At 39.1% G+C, this 20,414-nt stretch overlaps 1 long non-coding RNA gene across 1 annotated transcript; it reads left to right on the forward strand.

Annotated features, from left to right (window-relative positions):
- Positions 1–3,767: 3,767 nt before the first annotated feature.
- On the forward strand, positions 3,768–14,099 carry LOC128904416 (uncharacterized). The gene is made up of 3 exons (XR_008464496.1): positions 3,768–3,860; positions 12,691–12,753; positions 13,941–14,099. It is a non-coding gene; the product is annotated as an uncharacterized LOC128904416 (long non-coding RNA).
- The last annotated feature ends 6,315 nt before the right edge of the window (positions 14,100–20,414 follow it).

Below are 20,414 nucleotides of genomic sequence, written 5' to 3' on the forward strand. Positions count from 1 at the left end.
AACTACACAGTCTTTTGTCTGGCAAATTCTTAAATGTAGGTGTTTAGCATACATTGCCTTTCCAATTCTTTCCACACTGTGTTTTCAGTAAACAGACAGAACTGAACTGAGGATAGTGGATATTTCTCTAAATTACTCCACTTTCCCAAATGGATTCATATTGATTTTGTGAATGCATCTTCCAAACAAATAATCTGTTTCTGCCAGATAGATGTGCCAGTCTCTACTTCAACTTAATTACCACACAAAGTTGCTTGAGATTGAAATAAAACCTTGCCAGTTGAAAATGAAGAAAAGAAATTTTATCACATCTTGGTACATACGTGTCTTCAAGCAGATCGTAGAATAACTGCTGATCGACTTTTACTTTTTTCCCCTCTCTCCATGAAGTCAGCCCTCCCCCATCAAAACGTTTATACTGCGGTCCCTGCTACCCAGCTTTTACAGCATCGCATTATTGGCTATGCATGCTAAAGCTATCGTTACTTCCTAATAGATTGATGTGTTATCTATGCAAATCCCTTGTGTTATGTACACCAATCATGCTTCTCAGGAGCTCAGAAATCCCTTAAGATAGTGCTGCCTAAATCATAGCCTTGCTGAAAATACCTTTTCGTTTTTGAACAGCTGTGTGTTTGAGCTCACTGCTAACATAAGGCAATCGAAGCATCTGGCTAAACTTTTTTCAAGGTTTGCTTTGGCAGTAGCCTAGCTGATAAATATTGATGAGTCTGTGTTTGAAAGAACGACTCTTTGTGCAGAGGTCTCAGCAGAGAGGGCAGGCAAGGAATATCGTTTGGAACTGCCGAGCTATACATCTGTGTTGGACAGAGTCTGTGTTGTTGCTTTGCTTGCTGTGTGTTATGTGAGAGGGACTCATTGGGAACAGGGGGAACTCTGTCTCTCTCCCCTAGTCCCTTCCTTGTGCACCGGCTGAAACGATACCTCTCAATGGGAGCTGATGATTGTTCCTTCTGTAGGAGGAGCGAGTGATATTTTGGGGAGAAAAGCTGCTTCAGTGCAGAGTGAGGCAGGTAAAGAAACCAAAGGGGAAATACGGAAAAGGAAGGAGTACAAGGAAAGACTCTGGAATCCCAGAGAATATGAATACACATTTTAGGCATTTATGCAGTGATCATTATAAGGAAGTAGCCAAAGCTCTGGCTCAGAGTCCTAGACCCATCACTGTGTTTTAGGAACACAGGACTTCCAACATGCATCTCATCCCAAGTCTCACATAAGACAATACTGAGGTGAGATTCCCAGAGTTTCCTGCAACAAGTTAATACAGAACGATCTTTCCCTAAAGCATCATCTAATGTCTGGGCCAGTAGGGAGGTTAAAACGAATATGAACAAAAATCAGCATTGCTAGTTTACTGGATGTGCAAGAGCTCAGAGGATCTAATTGATCTGATTCAACTTCATTACTTTTGTGAAGTTTTTAGCAAATAAGACTTACAAAAGAAAGCTTGAAAACATGACCCACATCACCAGTGCTCAGCAAATAAGCACAAAATCATCTTTTTTTCCCCTAAAATTAAGATAGCAACACTAGGAATTGTCTTATCATTTGCAGCTGGCAGTACTGTGCCTGTTAGTTTACAGTGGCTGCTTTTAGTCATTTTTCAGAGACTGATTAAATGTAAGAAAGCAGATGTGGCTTAGTGGAAAACTGGTGAGGCCAAGTTTCTTTGAGTTTTCTTTTAGTTTACATCTAAGGGAGAGACAGAGTTGTAGCTTTACTACATCCATAATGCAGGATCCAAGAAGATGGGGATCTGTTACACTAATAGCTATTCATTTGAATCTAGAAATTTTAACAAAATAACATGTCTACGTTATACATACATCTGTGGGTTTAAAAAGTCATCTTTGACTCAAACAAGACAACGTAGGGTTTATTGATCACTACTGGATTGTGAACTCAGACTATAGGATTCTAAGTCCAGAATACTAATGGTTACAGTTTCAGCTACAAAACCAAATGTTGCATCATATTAGAAATGTAAACAGAAATAAGATGCTCTTTAATACCATTTTTATGGATTTTTAAAATATTCATTTTAACATCTGCTACCAGAGTCCTAAAACGTTCTCATATCATATTGAATTTACTGAAATTCTGATTTTTATTAAAGGAATAATGCAGTAAAATAAAAACAACAAAAAAGTAGCTGAAAGGTCTAGATTCAGGGATGCACTTTGCACTATGAAATCTCCTATGTGAGTGCAAAATGAGGATAAAACATTAGCTTTTGTACTTGCAGAATTTAAAAAACATTTTGCAACGTCGTTAGTAAGCATATCTAGTGCAACACCGTGGTGAATGAGTGTTGAAATTTTCTAGCAGAAAACAAATAGAGTCAAATTCCAACTTATGTTAAACTGATGCAAATCAATTTCCTGTCTGGGCTGAAAATCAAAGCAGGTTTTGATCCAAGTACTGTGCATAAATCAGGTATTCATCGTATGTAAATTCATACAGTTTCACTCCTTCCCTTTCAGTCATATTATTCCAACGGATAATTTTTCTCCTGTATACATACGTACCCCACAAGCTGATCAGTTTAAAGCTCAGCCAACAGTATATTGAAATCGTTCATGTCTTTAGAAAAAGCAGTATGAGTCATATAGGTGACTGAAGTATCATTCAATGACATTAAGTATGTTTAGTGTTTGGGACTCTAAGGATCAAAGCTCTCTCTTTTCAGGTGTTTCTATCCACTTATAGTCCTCTAAGAAATATAGCAATTCAGATTGTAAAAAAAATCCAGTGAGGGAGAGACTTTAAAAATATGTTTTAAATAAACCTATGGCATTGGTAGTTTTTATAACATGGAAGAACAAAATTTAAGATTTTAAATGGACCAGGTCATATTTAGACAACTTTATCAGGTATAGGGGCATTGCTATGAATGCATTTTTAGTTTGAGTGTCTTTTATGAAGCTAAAAGGAATGTAGTTCAAAATAAAAGGAGATACATCATTGTGTAGTGAGTAGTATGTTTGTGGATGTCTTTGTTACAGAAGAATGTGGGTTTTTTAAATTATAGATGGACTCAGGAGGAAAATGGGGAAATCCCTGAAAAGAAATATAATAAAAACACTTAGAACAGTGAAAAGTACATAGAAATGCAGGGATTTCCTGAGCTAGCTGTAGATGTGCTAGAAATATTAGGGAGAAATATAATTATGTGAGCTTTTTTCTTCTCTGGGCACCTACTTAACCTTACTGTTCTCTAACAGGAAACTGAACACAGACCTTCATTCAGACCCACTAATTTCTAAATCCTGGATCTTGGACTCAGCAAGACTTTGGGTCTTGTTGAAAAGTTATAATCACAACTTCACTATAAAATTTACTTTAAGTTCTGGAAATGCCATCTGAATTTTCAAAGGTGTGCAATATCCTAGTTGTACTCAAGCTCTTTGGTCCTTTCTGGTTTTGCATTCCTTTACTTGAGGGAGTGCTTCTGGAGACCTCCTGTGACCTGTGGTTATGCACAGGGCTCAGCTCTTTCAAAGGAAACAGTGAAAAAATGACACTGTTATTTTCTGTGTTATATATGTGGACAGGTTGTTAATCAGTGCCAGATTAGCACTGATCAGTACTTTACGGTAAGGGTGGTGAGACACTGGAACAGGTTGCCCAGGGAAGCTGTGGAAGCCCCATCCCTGGAAGTGTTCAAGGCCAGGCTGGACGGGGCTTTGAGCAGCCTGGTCTAGTGGGAGGTGTCCCTGCCCATGGCAGGGGGTTGGAACCAGGTGATCTTTAAGGTCCCTCCCAACTCGATCCATTCTGTGAGTCTGTGATTAGGACACTTCAGATTTCAGATTCCAGCTTTGTCCTAGTTTGAGGTAAAACAGAACCAAGTTTCTGTTCAGTAATTTTACTTTTCAGCTAAGCCTTTTCTAACTAACTGAACTCTCTGAAATTAACAGCATATTTTTCAGACACTGTCTGCTTCCAGAGTGATAAAACCTGATTGTTTATAATTTATGCCAAGGAATGGTATGCAGAGAGGCTCTTGCTTATACTTATTGCTATAACAACCAAGGTCAGCTAACTTCATTATTTGCCCCATTGGAGGCTCGGAAGTGGAAAAGCATAGAGGGGTCGCACCTGTTGGGAGGAGCAGACAGGACAGGTGACCCAAAACTGACCAACAGAGTATTCCATCCCATCTGCATCATGCTCAGTATAAAAGCTGAGGGATCAAAGGGTCAGCTCTCTTTCTTCAATGACCGTCATCCAAGAAGGACTCTCTCTGTTCTTCTGCCTTTGATCCCGATTCGCACATTCCTGAATCCAGATCCAGAATCCAGTTCCCACCTGTCGCTGAGTCCAGTCTGGGACTTTCCCAGTGCCTGCCAGTGACAGGATCATCATCCTGGGAGCTCAATATGTTTTTTTTATTTTGTTTATATTTCGTTATTTTCTTATTCATATTATTATCTCTTTCTTCCTTATTATTTTATTATTAATATTTCATTAAAGTAGCTTAGTTTCTTTTCAACTCATAAGTCTCTCTCTCTCATCCTTCTCTCCCTGAAGGGAGAGAAATAAGAGAGAGCATCTGTCATTCATTTTAGTGGCCAGCCCAGCCCAAAACACGACAAGCTTCCATTTTAGTTGGTGTCAAAGTTTGGATCTTACTATGAATAACAAACATGGGAAATGCTGGAATTGATACAACCCAGACAATTCACTTGAAAAAAATGAGGTTAATATTAGGTCCGGAGTATGATAGAAAGTATTTTGGCTTCATTCTCTGAGAAAGGAAGAGAAGAGATCATTCTGTGTGCACTGTGGTTTACGGGTGATTCATGGAAACTTATGAAAAACAGCAGTGCATTTATAAGTTCCATGTAACAAAGACAATGTATTTTGATTATGACAAAGCTTACCATAACCTCCAGCATGACCTTCCCTAGTGACATAGACCATAGTCAAGGGAGCAGGTGGATGTTATTATCTAAACTGTTATAAGTCAACTTGCTTACTAATTTGGGACAATCATGTATGAAGGCTCCTGTAAGTTGTCAACAGTTTTTTGCACTACTTCTCCTCTGCTAACCCACAAAGGCCTAACTCCTTTCACAGGCTAGAAATAAAGTTGCAGTTGCAGACCACAATAATGCCCACCACAGAGTCATGCTGAGGGTAAGCCACCATCGATCTACAATGCTTATTGGTTGCAATGGTTATTGGACATCCTCAGCGTTGTATACTGCATGAGAGAATACTCAGAAACTGTTGGACTGGCAAAAGCTGCATATACTGCTAATGATTTCCAGTCCTGAAGAAGGAAATAGGTAAATGGTTGGAAAACACTGCCTGCAGGAGGAGTTACTGAGGGTCTCCCACCTCCTGAAGGACACTCGCCTGTGCCAGTGACTTAGCTTCCACAAGTGAGAAAACAAATTGAATGCAGTGGAAGTAAATTCTAAGGCACTGGGTTTTTGTTGATAGTTCCCCTGAGTCCACCAGGGAAAGCACAGGAGTTGCTGTGCCTCTTGGAGGCAGGAAGAATGGAGAATGAAGCACCTACCGATGTACACCTCTGCAGCATGTGGCTTCCACTTCTACTCTACAAATTCAGACCAGTTGCATAGTGTCAATCCTGTTGGAGAACTCATAAATCTATTTCTCTATGAACTCCTCAGTATACCTTTGTCAGTGAAAGAAGGACTGAAAACAGCCAGTGCTTTTTTTCACAACATTAACAAAACTGTCCCTGATTCTATCTCATTTTGCCCAGCAGTTATAATCTTTGTACCTTCTCTTTAAAAAACTCTCTCTTCTGGAAAACTGTTTCTCTTCATACCACTAACTCCTCTGAAGAATTTAGTGATCAGTTCAATTTGATTTCTCCACTGAGTCTCAATGACGAGATAAAACAAGTCAATAAAGCAAGTCAGGACCAGGTATGGACCAGGTTAGACACACAGGAATTCCGGGAAAAGAGGAGCAGGATTTGCACATAGTTTAAACTGAGGCATAGAAACAACTCTTTGAAGTGTGTTTTAATACTTTGTGCTTGATTTGGAAGGAAAAGCACTTGAAAAAGTGACCTAAAAATTCTAGCAGCAGCCTCGTCGGAGATAAGCATCGCTTGTTAAGCTGATAATGTTCTTCCTCCCTCGAGGAGCTTTGTGGTCACAGACTCCTGAGAACAAAGCACTATTATATTTAGCGTATGATTCACCTGGAGTCCTGCCAGGCATGCTACACGAAGAGTTTTATCACGACCCCTGTGCTTTCAATTGACCTGTTGCTTGTTGATGTAAGAATGGTGTTCAGGGCAGTCCGAAGAAAGATAGTGTGAGCTCTATACAGAAATTCTAAATATAATCAAATCTGTTCAAGCCAGTGAGAGGTATGGTATTGATTAGAGATGGACAGGTTTCTTCACCTTTTCTGAATAAGACAGAATAGGGTAATTAATATGTTGGAAAGACATCCACTTTCTTCTCCCATGATACATTACCTTAACATATCTTTGGCCTATTCCCAGACTTCCTTTCAGAGCCAGTTTCCCCTCAGGAGAGGAGGACTCCCACACTAATTGTAGTCTCATTTCTAGTGAGTTGTGATGTTAGCAGAAGCTCTGCTTTGTTATTCCTCCCTCATATGACAGAAAAATAAGCAGAAAAGTGTGGCCTGATCATGAGGTATTCAGATGGTAGCAGGTATATCAATTACCCCAGCTGTTTTACTTTCACTTCTGCCATCGGGTTGAATCCTTTGAGATATTTACAGCTAAATTACTGCAAGTGCAATGTAAAGACTTTGTATAAAAAGGTCTAATTTGTAACTGATACTTGATGGTGGGTTTTTTTCAGGAACCACACGAGTGTTTTTCATCTTTCTGTAAGGCATAGGGGAAAGCAGGAGGTCAATATAACAGTATATCCTTGTCAGTCTCTTCCTGACCAAATGTTTTAGCTGCAGGATGGAAGCTAGGTAAAACAGTGTCTGATGTGATACACTGGGCAGGCTACTGTAGCTCTTCAGAAAGCCATGCTGAGTGTAGGGTGAGAGCTGCGAAGTGGCTCTGGCAGTAGCATTGGCTACTTTAAAGCCTGTGGACTTGTGGACTTTTTGGAGTGACAGATAAACCTCAGCAGTGCATAAGGAGCCATGTTCAGGACAGGCACACCTTCAACTGTTGTTGCAGGAGTTGCATGACTGGAAGTAGATGTGGGATGTGACCACTGTTCAGGTTTGTGCCGGCTGTTCTGAGACCCCATACACAGCCACGTGCCCCAGCAGGTGATGCTGGGCACGGGTGCTGAGCCAAACACAAGCTGACAAGTACAGATTGGCCATTGCCATATGGAGCAGGTGGTCACCCATGGGTTATGTTGTGGAAGACCCCAGCCTGTCCTGGAGAAGTGATTAGCAGGTGCACTTGAGTTTGGATTGCATCATGCTACTGCTTTCATGTGTTTCTGCGGGTCATTAAAATGGTGTTCCTGCTTCTGCACCCTAAGAAAGCTGATTGCAACACTTTTCCCATGTATTTGATCCAGACTGTGAGGACAGAACTGGTTTCATTCATAAATTTTTTTTTTTTTTATCCCATTAAATGCAAGCTACCAATGTGGAGTCATTTGTTCTTCTTTTAGGGGAAGAAGAAGCTTTGAAACTTTTGGACTTTTTTTTTAGAAAGCTCAGGAAGTGTTGCCCTTTCTTTACAAAATTATATTTGAAGAAATCAAGCCTGTGAGTTAAAAATAAAAATTCTGTTTACCATTGAAACAAATTGGTCTTCCTATCCATGCAAAATGTGCTTTGCTGTTTCAACATGGTTATACAGTTTAGCTATTATATTTACTTGAGAGGTTTCTGGCACATGTCAGATTATAGAAAGCAGAGAGAGAGAAAGCTATTAGGTCAGTGAGTCTAGAGTTCCACAGTCCTAATTATTTTAAGAAGCAGTCACTCAGCAGAAAGACAAAAAAATTACTGAGACCATCATTAAATAAGCTGTTGAAGGAACAAGGATAATTACAGAATTTACATTTTACTATGGTTTTACAGACATCCCTGGGCAATATACACAAAATACAACTGTTTCAGTAAAAACATCTCACCCAATGATAGTAGTGACGGCCAGAACCCAATGGCATGCCACATCCTAGAAGCTGTTTGAACCATGGAGCTGCAGTTATGATTCCTTTATTCTTTTTCTGACAGAGTGACCCCATAGAGTTTCTCTTTTGGTATGGTCCAGACTACTCTCCTGAAATCTGTAGGTTTGAATTACCTCTGGCAAAGGAACAAATGTGACAATGACTAAGATATTTTGTAAAAGTAGTCGCTGTAAGTGCTGTCACCAGTTGTAGATGTATTTATGACCCAGGAGCTCCAAGTCACATGTCCCTCAAATGGAATTGGAGTTTAAATACTCCTTCTAAGCATTATTTTTTGATTTGATTAGATATCTCCTTACTCAGTCATTGTGCTGCTGTGGATTTCATCCCCAAGTGTCTGAATAAGGCTGTATTGCTTAGCAGACCCATATGCCTGCATAAGGCAGCCAGATTCTACTTTTGGAGCAGAATTCCCCAGTGGTCCTAAATTCTGGTGAAACAGTAAGGAGAGACAATAAAGAAATTCAAGAAATGTCCAGCTGTCAGCACTCGAACACAGAAAATGAAGTGGCTCCTTACTGGGTTTCCAGGTAACTCTAACTGACAGACTGGACACAAAATGAAAGTTTCAAAGCTCAAACTATCTGGAGACGTAGAAGTTAAAACCATGATTTGGAGTGTCAGGAGCAAGCAGAAGTTGAGAGAGCTCTGTGATGTCCTGGTGTGTCTCCAGGCTGAGGTGTGGCAGTTGGACAGACATGTCTCTGCATAATCAGAAGTTTGCTTATAGTCTGTCTGTGTAACTCCAAATCCTCACGGTGAGCAGTTGGACAAGATTTTCACTTGCTTTCTGGGTTCGGTGTCAGCTAGTGAGTTTATTGAGGAACATCTTTTAAGGTTTCGTTTCAGTTGCAGATTAAAAAAAAACATGTATGGGAAACAACAAAAGCAAGATTCCTTGCCAACGGAAAACTTCTCTGACAGGTATATATATGAATGCTTTAAAAAGTGTTTGCACCACATGTTAGAGAGAAAGAGACAAGTCTTTTGTGAGTTACAGTTGTAATATAACCAGAGAAATCCAGCATCCTCTGTCAGGCCAGAGTAAGCAGAGTAACTAAGGAATCTTAGCCTATGCAATGTGGTGGGTATGCTCTATCACATAAAGCGGCAAGAGTCTCCTTTCGTTTTTGCATCCATCTTGTATCACTTCCACACTCACTGTGAGCTTAAGCAAGTTAGTCCTCCATCAAACCCCTCTCAGCTAGATGCTATGATTTTGATTTGGAGCACCTGCTTTAGTCCAGAGAAGACGGGGATTGTGTTCCTGGTTTATTACTCCTGGTTATGGGGAGTCTCAGTCCCCAGTGTCTTGGGTTATGGTTTTTACCACATTCACTTTGCTGCCTGGACTATCTACTTGCAATTGCAAACTTGACTTTTAACATAATTAGTGACAGAGCTCTGCTTTTTAATGTCAAAAGATTTCTTGGCTGCTTTTTCCAACCTGCTGCTCCCAGTGTTTGGAGCCTGCACTGAGCCTGAAAGCCCATTACTGGCTGTCATCAGTGAAATAAGATATCAAAAAAAATTGCTGATGCGTCATTTACTGCAACTGGAAACCACTTAATTAATATACTGGGTTTATGTATTTAGTAATTAAAATTTAATTAATTCCTCTTCCTCACAAGTGTACAGAAGGGGTAACTACTCCTCCAACAAATGCTCTACTTATTGTTTTAAAGGCATTTGGAAATTTTCTTATGAGAACTAAAACATTCTCTTCATATGCTTCCTTTTTTTCCTTCCAGCTAGCTCATGAACTAAGAACTGAATCAGTAGAAATTATGCTCAGAGCTGATGGCTCATCTATTTCCTTTCCTTGGCTGCTTTTACAAGTAGGCAAAGAAGGTGCTGACTTGGCAGACTTCAGAGCCAAGACTTTTTAAGACCAACTAGTGATTTGGAGTTCTTGTGTTTTATATGCCTGGCTTGAAATGCAGTAGAGGCAATTGATTTTCAGAGGAATGGCACTCAGCACTTTGTAGAAATCCAAGCCACTTTCAGAATTATTGAGCACTTTTGAAAATCTGCGTCCAAGTCTTTGAGTTCAGGGTCTGACAGTGAAAATCCGGGTGCAGTTTTGCTCCAAGGCCTCTGAGGTTTGGACTGCCAGAGCCCTTTGGAGGAGAGAGGTTCTCCTCAGATGTCTCCTTCTACTTTCTCATGCTCCTTTTGTTTCCTGCTCTATTTAGGAGCTGGGGGGAATTGACACAGCTTTAATTTCTCTAGATAAAAATAAAATCCATTATATATGTTGCCTTGGACCTCTGGAAGTTCTTCGAAGTTCAGTTTGAGGCCACGGGTGGTTTGGGTTGAATACAGAATGACAGAGTATCTTGAATTTTTCAAATTTGTTATCTTAGATAGAACTGTAGATAGATTCACAGAGGTGGAGTTCTAATTTCTAGCCAGTGCTTGGTTCAATTCACAAGTCGTAATGCACAAAGGATTGAAAGCAAGGCCACAAAACCAAAGGAGTATGTATGTACGTGCTCTCTCCTGGGACACATCAATTCATCAGCCAGAACAGACAGTGAAAAGTGTACATTTTCTGCCTTGCTTCCTGGGTCATCAGGAAGCACACTGGTTGGCTTCCCTGGCTTTCAGCAAGATAGGGCTACAAATGTTGGCAGCTGCAGTGTGGGAATTGCCAGGGAGGGATAAAGCTATATGTGTTGATGTCCGAACACTTTCTAACCAAATGAAAGTGCTGAGGGAACAGCAGTACCTACAAAGAAGGGATGATATTTTTTTTCCTAAATACATCAAAAACAAAGAAAACATTTCACCAAGCAAAAATGTCTCCATTTTTATTAGTAGGGACCATTCTGTAGTCACTGAGCAGGACTTAGCCTCGACTGTGTTCAGTAGAACAGGCTGAGAGTAAATAATACAATATAAATGGAGTGAGATAAGTCTTGTTTGGGTTTTTTTTCCTTCAGATTAAGAAGCGGTTGACCTTAAACCTAAGATTGACAGCTGTGCTGGGCTATCCAAAGTTGAATAGTGGGACCCATAGACTGCTCTGAGTGAATTTACTCAGCACCTAAAAACAATCCTAATATCAATTTTACAGTTCTCCTAAACAACCTTGTGGTGCAAAATGGGAGAGGAGATGGGGGGCATAAATTAAGAGTGTTACATCAATGATCTACCTATAAAACTAGGTAAATGCACAATCATTTTAAGAGGAAATGTAGTAGAGGAAGTGAATAAGTAGTGTGATGCATTCCTATTCTAAATTTCAAGGGCAAATAATTATTCTGATTTGCTTTTTTGACTGAAATACTTTGGGGTTTAATTATAACTATTTCACCCACATATGCAAAATTGGACAGAACTTAAAAAAAATCGTCTGCAAGACATCACATGGCAATTGGTATGCCATTTAACTCCATTTTAAACACTCTTCCAAAGAAGAACCTCTTATGAGGGACTTGACTTAATCATACTACCAGGGCCAGGGCAAGGAATATATAAACATCCAAGAAGTTTCCTTTAACCCTCCATAAGCACTAGTTTTCCCTCCTTCTCTCTGCTTCACTGCCATCATAAGAACCAGCTTTCAGTATTTTAAGATTAGGTATTTCCCCCATGTGTGGAAACTAAGTATTTCATTACAATATAAATTTGAATAATATTTATCCCACTAATATGAAATAATCTCCTTAAAAATGAAGCATTGTGAAACTTTAAGTAGATAGAGAAAGCGTAAGGTTTTTCTTAGGAATTCTGCTGCTAATCCTATGCCATACAGACTCAAATAATGAAAGACAGCAGAATAAGAGAAAAAACAGAGCGAATCCTGAAATAGCCTGTTACTTTTTAACTGTAGTGAGCTTGTGTTAATTTATTATCAAAGAAGCTATTGCTTTTAGACAAGAATAAAATTAGTATAATAAACTCATTGGTTGTCCTCCAACATGATCATAATTATATAAAGTTATCATTACGTATAATATGCTGTCCAGTTGCACTTCCAGCATTTTACTTCAGCCTTTTGTTACACACCTGTTATATAGGCTGTAAGTTCATAAGACAAAAGAAGAAGGGCTTTTTAAAAGTTTTCTTTTCCTGTCTAAAAAAAATTCAGTGTAAAAGCCCATAATATTGCTCACTCTGAAGAAATAAAAGCCTATAAATGAAACTAAACCTTATCGAGTTTTTAATGTCGCCCTCCGTAAGAACATCTTTGATCAGACACATCTAGTGCCTTTTAAAGTAGCAAAGTCATTTAAAAAGCTAAAAAAATCACCAGTCCTTTTAAAATGTTGATTTATAAGTCAGTGAAATTAAAATAGATACTCATCAATTTCACTGAAAGTTTTAAGGGGAAACCAGTCACAAAGATCTCTCCTACTAAATACTTAAGTATTTACCTCACCAGTCAAGTAGCAAAAAGCAAGCCAATGGTTGTTTAGCTTGTCTCAGAGAAAAATATTCTAAGAAAATATTTTTACCCCAAATAACAACTGAATTCAAAAGAGGAATATTTGTTTGACAGTTATTTCTGTACCAAAATCAGCAGGCATACTGCATTGCTCAGACAAAGCAAGGGTAAAGACCAACATCGTGGATGTCACAAAAAGTAAGTATACACACTCTCCTGGTTCTAAGAGTGTTAAGCTGTAGTAAATTCTAAGCAAAAATAATTTTCTCAACCTCCTTAATTTGCTAATTTAATACTCTCCATCACACCATCACTGAGGTGTGTAGTTCATATATATTGTAGCTGAGAATATTTCTTGAGAAAGATTTGAAAAAATGGAATGCAAAGACTATGTAATTGAGATGAGGAAGTGGAGAAAGGAAAGGAAAACAACTTCAGTTAAATAGGGTAAAGTAAAATTTGGATTTAAAATAATTTTTTGCCTAATTCACAACCTCAAAAATCGCAGTTATGCTCACCAGAATTTTGGTAGATATATCCTGTGGTAAATATATCTTTAAAGGTCATATGTCAGAGCTTGTTAGTACCTCAGAATAATAATGAATTATTTTTTAATTCTATGAAATTTATTTGAAGTAAGATAGCAAGAATTCTGCATGTCTCTCACACACAATTTGAAAAGCCACATGTAAGTAAATAAAATAAGGGAGTTTTAGGACCATCTTCTCTTCAAAAGCACTCATCCTCTTCATCTGCTGAAATTGAGATTATATAGACCTGTATATAATACAAGCAATTTTAAAATCTTGTGAAATAACCATGAATCCAGCATACCTTTGACATATGAGCAACCTATGACTGTCTTTTGTAGGCATAAAAAAGTTAGGAAAATAGATTATCAAATAATACTACTTTGTACTTTTTCTTGTAAAAGATAATTAAGTCCCGTGAAACAACTAACAAGTATTTCATCTATCCATCATAAATGTTATTTAAATATGATGTTGACCTTACAGGGATTGCATAGGTAACAAAATGACTTGGTGCTGTCTGGCAAATCGACTCCACCCAAAATTTCTGTCAAAGACTTCTCACACCTTGGAGAGAAGATATACTGATGTAATTAGAAGCAAACACCAGGACAAACATTGGAGCAATATCTGTGTTTAAAGTGTTTGTTTTATGCTGTGCTAGGACCCAGATTCAACTGCATGCCAAGTGATAGAAGAAAGGCTCACACTCATGCAGGTTTTTGAGCTATCATCCTGTGAGTGTCTGCAAAGAGAACATCTGAGCTCATATTTTGCTCATAGGGACAAGAATAGATAGAAGTATCCATCAGCTGGCAGTGGGCACGTACATAACTATGTTTTTACAGTTATCAGGTATCAACATGAATTGAAGCAGTAGACAGGTGGGATGTGAAAGTCTCTGCTACCCTGAGAAGGTCATGGATGTGGCTTAAATGCGCAAGCAATAAGCACCTGAAGATTGTCAATGTGAAGGAATGCAGAGAAAGCACATAAGTGTGACAGGACAACGTCTCTCAGCCTGTGTTTCAAGAAAGTTATACATATCCAAATAAACTTTTATCTTCCATTTTGTTCTCTGGTCTGAGGTATAATCAATACACACTATTAAAACTAAACCACCTCATTTGCCAAATGTTAGTCACAGGACTGTAAAAGCAAAATATGCGACTAATCACTGTCAGAGCTGCTCAAACAACAGAAAATATTATAAATATGTTGACACTTTAGGAAATATTAAAATCTAAATACTGAATTTATTTTAGAAAAATTCTGCTTTAACAGGCCCTGGGTCTTTTGAGTCTTCATCATCTTCCTTCTTGTGCTGGACTCCCTGTCTATCTCTTATTTCCTATCAAATACTGCAGTCTTCTCATTTGCTGAAGTCCTGTTCATACTGCATGAAGGGAGATACAGTTTGAGATGATCACTTTGTAGAAGAGAAGACAGACAGCAGCAGGTAAATGAACCACAATTTGCATGAAGCAGCAAGGCTTTCCTCCTGAATCAGAATTTTGATGATAGGGGATTTTGTTTTCCTTTTTTAAAAATCGGAGAAAAAAAAATCTGTCTTATATTTTTAATTACATTTTTAAATCTGAGAAAAATTTAAAAATCTGAGAAAATCAGAAAGTTCTGAAAATATCCAGCTCAGTAGAAAACCTAATGACACTGCCAAAAGTTTTGTTGTGATCAATGTGTAAAATGTTCAGCAGCTTCAAGTTGAATAATTCAATTGTAAAACCTCATTTTTTAATGATTTTGGTCACAAAGTTATCAAAGTCTGTCATCTAGACAAGCATCCAAAATGTTACTATGCAAATTTAATGATCAATCACAAGATGGTAATGCAAAGTCAACTGAAAGACCATGAAATTAACATTCACTGAACAAACCAAAGACATAATTGATTTGTGTGAACCAATCTGGTCAAACAATCTGGTAAACAAAGAAAAAAAGATATAAACTTCTCAGCCAGTATTTCACAAGAATAATGCAGCCTGTTTATGCACAAAATATATGTAAGGCTGGAGAAAATGAAGAAGAACGATTAAGCAAATGAATCCCCACCTCTGCAGTGCTGTCTGACCTACGGCAATCGCTAAACCTGGGTGTTTCATTCGGAAGAGTGATATGAGCAGCAGCTTTGGTCGCGTGTATTTCATCAAGTAAATACTGCAGGCGGTATAATCAGCAGAATTAATACGGTTAGACTGTCTAAGAGGCTGCCAAAAAACTGTGCTTGATGGTTCACTTCTTCACCAGTGTTTCCAGCAAGTATGTCGCTAGCGCTAAGTGGCTTGGGGGCTGCTGCTGCTGCATGAGAAGCCATGAGAATATGCTGAGCTTTGTAAACGTGTCCATTTTATACAGTCCATGAAATTCACACTAATTAGTCTGCAAGGAAAAGCAGCTCCCTGATCCATTACCGTGTCTTCAAAGTGCCTTTTAGGAACCAGCAAAATCGATACGTTTCTGTAAATAAAATGCAAACTATATCTGCATGGTTATAAATTTGATAAAAAGCTGGCAAATTTAAACTAATAACACTTTAATAAAATACGTATCCGTATATCAGTAATTATTTCCCAATGGCCACATTTAACTTGAAAGAAAATAATATACCTATGAAAACAAACACTTTGTCATTTACTATTATGAGAGGGTTTTGCCTCTGCCTTTTGCAGTTTCCTAAATTCATTTTAGTGTTGTTACTTTAATTCTATTTCAGTCATGCCGAATAAAGACCTATGAAGCTGCACGAACCTGCATGAGCAGGTTCATAGGCAGGCACCCAGTGGCTGTGGCTGCGAGCAAAGGTGGCTGGGTTTATGCTGTCCCATGCCGCCCCGGGCTACGATGATGTGGATCTCTCTGAGCTCAGCTCCATGCCCCAAGTCCAACACAAGAGCTGTAGCCTTACTGTCTGTGGCCCACGTTTTCTGTAGGAGAAGCTTAGTCCTTGTAGACTGGAGACTCGCCCCATTTTTCCAAGCCCAAAGTTAGTCATAGTTCAATGAAACACCTTTCAATGTAATACTGACTATCAATAAGCTCCCCTGTGGTGTTCGGGCAGTCTATGGGGTCTGTGGTGGTTGGATCTACCAGTCCCTGGAGCAGACATTAGCTGTGGTGACCAGTTCATTGGCTCTGGCTGCCCCAGCTCTTCTGGCCACATTGATTGAATGCTGCTTTTGACTCTTTCTTGACCTTGCAAGAGATGTTACCAGCACATCTCCAGTGTGTCCAGCAAAGAGATTAATGTCTTGAAACCATGAAGCAATCGATTACAACACAATTGTTCATTTGCAATGTTTGTTACCCGTCATGAAGTACCATTGGCTCTCAGAAATGAAAAATCCTGTCAGGCACTTTTATTTCAGTTTCTCTTATCTATTTTTTCACTCTGCAAGTCCCCAGTGACTATTTCAGTTTAACATTCAATTGGCATCCATTTGTAGCTGAAGAAAAAACTATATCTGTGTTTTCAGTATATGATAAGTCTGCCAGGTGCCTTTTGACCATGGCACTAATCAATTTATGGGAAGTTTCAGCTAAGGCTGGCCTCTCATAGATAAAGTTATATGGTTTTTATATAAATGGATGAAGGCCAAAATCACCTCCTTTCTTTGGGCAGGTGGCATTTCGGTTTTGCTCACGCCCACTAACAGACAAGCCACCAAGCTGCAATGTTAACTCTAGTTTGTTAAGATATTGACTCCAAACCGCCCCTTGAACTGTTCACAGCCAGTTTAATTCTATGCTTTCTGTTACAGTACCTCAGCGGTGTTAAAACCCCAAGCTCTCTATTAAGACTTTACAATCCATGAATGCTGAACAGTTTTACACATCAACGCTTTTAAGGTACTATGGTTAGCTACATCACAGACAAATAGCTTGCTGGCTTCATTTCTCTCCTGTGGCATTTACTTTGCAATATGTAGTGTCAAACCTGTTTATTCAGTTGTAGGCCTGACAGTTTTAGAACTGGCATCTCAGTATCTCTCACCTTTTCAAAACTATCAGTTGCTATGTTTTCACTATTTTTCCCAAAGGGGAAAGCAGGTTATTTCTGTGTTCATCATTCATACTATCAAGTTGATGAATTCTTCAATGAAATAAATGAACCCAAATGGTAGTCCCTTGAAATGGTGCTTCACAAAGAGGTTAAAAAAAACCTAACTCAACTTGATCTCTTGAGTTGGTTTCATGAGGTAACCAACCAGATCCCTGGCAAAAATTTAGGAAGCGTACATGATATCAGCTAACTCCCCAGTAATTTTTCCCCCTGTAAGTATTGTAGAAGTATAGGATAAAATAGGTTGTAAGGTTATTTGGTTTCAGAGGTTATATGGCCCAATATAAGCATTAGGAATTGTTGTCTTTTTTACGTTATCTTTCTTAGAGGAAAAGAAAAAAGAGCAGGAGAAGTTTTATAAAGACATAAATTATGAATCTGAGGTAGGACTATAGTTCCTCTCATATTTAGTCCTTTGAAAATTCTCGTACCTCCTGAAAAATATGAACTGCCATTTCCAGAAGCGCACCTTCTTAACAGAAAGAGCAGGCAGATGCACTTGAACGTGGTAACATTCAGTTTCACTGATAATGCTACAAATGTAATGTCTTTCTAGGTCTTTTGACTAATTGCCCATATTGCAGAGAAACTCCGGGACAACTTTTGTTTTATCTTATTGCCCTGCAATAACAATAAATTATTTGCAAGTTTTATCTTCTACTTACCTGCCATTTTTGACACCATGGACAGCCTTTATCTTTATGCTCAGCATAAGTTAGTGAATGTTTCACTTGCTTTTAAACTGATATTCCTGTCGTGCCCTGCAGAAGCCTTTCTATTGCTCCTGTGAAGAATCCCTCAGTCATAGTGCGTGCATCCTACACTCTGTAAACTCTTGCAAAGCAATGAAGTGTAGTTCTTGGTTTGGCATCTTTTTTTTCATATGATGCACACAGGCTTGGCATATGCTACATATGTAGTTTTCTACAGTCCTCTGGGGGGTTGTTTTCAGCCTTGCTGCCGCACACCTACTTTATTTGTAGTCATCTCGTGTCCTGTTTATTGTGGTCTTCCAAAGCATTGTGAGGCTCTGGGAAGGTCAGGTGAGCTCAGAATTTCCTCAGTGAGGACATGAGCTTGGAGTTCAGAAATCAGGGCCAGCGCCAGAGGGTGGTGACCTGGTGATGGAGCTCTGTCTCGCAGGTAGATATGACAGACGTGATAATCGTGACGCCTGCTGAATTAGAGCACTAATCACTTCCATTAGCAGCAGTCTGCCTTCCTTTTCTTGCCAAATTCTAATGGTTTCCTAAGTGATTATTTCTGAATCTTCCAATAGTTTCTTTGTGGGGGACTTATCTGTTCAAATGAGAACTCTGCAGTAAAGATATCTGCAACCGTGTTAGTCATTTAGACTGTGTAATCAATTACAGAAAATAGGTACTTCTAGGGAGTACTTTAACTCACCCTAAAATGGATTTCTAAAATAGATGAATCATGTTCCAGAAGATCATACTTCTCTCCAATGGCTATAGAGGAGTCTGCACAAATTGTTCAGAGAAACAGCAACATCCTAGATATCTGAAGCCAAATGAGGATTATTACTAGCCTTTAAATCTTCCCAGATTTCTGTGAAGGATTCAGCAAAAATTACTGTTTAGCCTTATATTGGTAATGCATTCTTCCGTGTTTTCACTTCACAATTTTTTGCTACAGAATGTAGAAACTACATGTTTTGTATTGTAAGTAACTTCCCTACCTGCTTTAGCCAGAAGCAGTTAAACATATGAGTGTCAGGACCAGATATGTACAGAAATAAAATTATTTTCTACCTACTTTCAGTTTTGATGACACCTATGGCTTGAAGATGCAGCATGGAATGCTGTTTAAATTCTCTCCAGCTGTACTGAACATTTCAGAGGGTACTTTTGCTGTATCCTTACCGTGCCTGGTGTTCAGCAATCAACTGGTGCCTAAGACATCTGCAGCAAATATGTTGTTCTTGATGTGGTCTAACTAACTGGGCATGACAACCGTAAGAGCTATACTCTCTCTGGGGTAGAAAAAACATCTCTGGCCCCTTTTGCCTACCTCTACTATTGCCAGTCTGGTCCTAAAGCTGTACAGGAGGGATCACCTGACTCCAGTATAAATGAACTTGTTGGGCAAGCTGTGAAGATGCTGAGACCCTTCCCGGCTGAATGGACCGAAGGACTTCCTGCCCAGAGAAAGGGAATGTAAAAAGGGTTGCCCTTTCTTTTTTCTGCTGCACCAGCAGCAGAACAGCAATACGCTAACTATCTAGAGCACGAGCGGTCCAACAAACTTCTTACTGTGCTGGAAACATGACAAGAAATGGGGAAGAATGCTCTAGAATAAGAAATGAGACAGATGGTCTGTTAAAAAAAAAAATTAACAGCAGCAAATCTCTCTAAGAGGCAGTTGGGGTCTGCAAAAAAAACTGAAAGAACAAGACAAAGCTAAATTAGTGCTGCTGTTCCAATTTCTTCATGCACAGTTGGGTGGGCCTTCAAAATAGAGGGCCAGAGTCTTCCCTGCATTTATTTACGTAGAGATGCCACTAGTGAATTTAGCAATCAATCAGCAGTCAATGGAGCCAGTCAAAATGTAATGTTTGTATTGAATTTTCTGTGGGAGGTAGAGGTACGATGAGGTTGAGGGCTCTCTCGCTCTCTCCCTCGTCTCTAATTTAACTGTTTGAAGACTATCAATGTGATGCCACCTGTGAATAAGGTAAATATGATGCTTAGAAGCAGAAAGGTTTTAAACCTATTGTATTCTGCAAGCAACTGATCAGGATTCCCGTCCAAATGCTGTATTTTTCTTTGGCCTGTGTCTAAATGCTGAGATGGGGAACATTTCCCCACCTCTGCAGAACTACCAAGGGCCAATTTTGGCTCTGAGAGTTTTAATTCCAGTAGTTATAAGCATATTAACAGAAGCAGCTGTCTCTCACAGGGAAAAAAAAAAAGGAAAAAAAGAGGTTGAATTCTCTGACAACGGTATTTGCTTATTTGCTTCATTGTAATGAGGTAAATCATGGCAATTGTACTGGATATAAAGCATGACACACGCGGCAAGGCTATCATCAAGGTTTGCAAAGAGGCCAACTTCTAAATCAGCAGAAAATGGTTAGAATGGGAGCCTTGCGGCTCAGACCAGAAAAGGTGGCACTGGCTGTTAGGACAGCATGGACAGTATTGAAGGATGGCAGATGAACAGAAAAGGTTTGGGATGCTAGCTATTGGTGGATGGAGAAGAAACTGGGGAAACCTTGTGGAACGTCACTG

The sequence above is a fragment of the Rissa tridactyla genome, chromosome 1 (assembly GCF_028500815.1).
Source record: "Rissa tridactyla isolate bRisTri1 chromosome 1, bRisTri1.patW.cur.20221130, whole genome shotgun sequence".
Taxonomy (NCBI): domain Eukaryota; kingdom Metazoa; phylum Chordata; class Aves; order Charadriiformes; family Laridae; genus Rissa; species Rissa tridactyla.